Here is a 1,241-nt window from a genome sequence, read left to right as displayed (position 1 = left end):
TATGGAGTACCGTAAGGGTACGCACGTTGCGTAGCGATCGCTTAGCCGAGGTCGAGACGCTCAAGCGTCACGTTTGCTCACGGCCAAGAGATCACAGGCAGGCACGCTATTGGCTGCCGACTAACATAATGGTTCGCTATAGCGTAGCGGACGCTCGGGACCACGAGGAGATCACCAGCGGCGCAGACGCTCACAATGTTAAACCTTTAAATCTAAACCATAAACAATGTAATGTGCTGTAAAACCTTAGTGTAGAGATAGGGTGTAGATGCAACACAGTGTAACCTTATTAACTTAAAAGCTGTTTGAGCGTCACCGACGCTCTGTGAATACTTAACACTATAAGAAATACACAGATACCGTGCTTAGGGTCTAACGCCTTATATGAATGTTATACTTGCAAAAAGAAATAATACAGTACAAGTCACACACTACAATATAACATAGACTAACTAACCAGGTAACTACACATGAACTACAATACAATACTATTACGTTTAAGAGAATACGAGAGAAAGAGAAGAGAGAGAGTGAGAGATATGGCCCATAATAACAAGAAAGACAATATGATTGCGGAGAAAACTTACGCACAAGGGGAACGATCGCATGCGCCTCTGGACATCCAGCTCCCGATTTTCAGCAATGAGAACCGTTGAAGAGTGAGCTGGATGTGATCGGCTTGTCTATTTATGCCCCACACACAATACAATTCAATGGTCCCTACAATCTCATTGTTCATTGGACACAGGAATTCCTCCTCGCATTATAACAAAAGGTCATAGGTTGATTCATACAGGTGGGCTGTGACAATTTCCAACTGCTCAGGTGGGTGGGAAACTAGGTTTCCCGCCGCATGGATAAGTAAGTGCAAATAATAGTAAATGGACATAAACTTCTTATGTCCATAACTATTCGCACGAGCGATTAATCCGCTTCAAACCAACACCGGAATATTGCTAATTAAATACTCTTCCGATGGATACTAAACACCACTGTATTACTCCTGTCTGACCCTTCGTATCAAACAAAGAGGGATTTCTCTGTCCATGAACATGCTACATTAACTAAACTTTCAGATTCTATCAAAGGGACCATAATCTACAAAATACATTATATAGTGAAAATATGTAACGATTGAGTCGCACGCTACGAACACATAAACTCTACCGTAAATGCACATACTGCGCGCCCGCGGGTGCCCGCAACAGCGAGTATGCGCACGCACAGGAGAGCGCACGCAT

This window comes from Pseudophryne corroboree, chromosome 4, assembly GCF_028390025.1.
Source record: "Pseudophryne corroboree isolate aPseCor3 chromosome 4, aPseCor3.hap2, whole genome shotgun sequence".
NCBI lineage: Eukaryota > Metazoa > Chordata > Amphibia > Anura > Myobatrachidae > Pseudophryne > Pseudophryne corroboree.
This window is presented reverse-complemented; position numbering follows the sequence as displayed.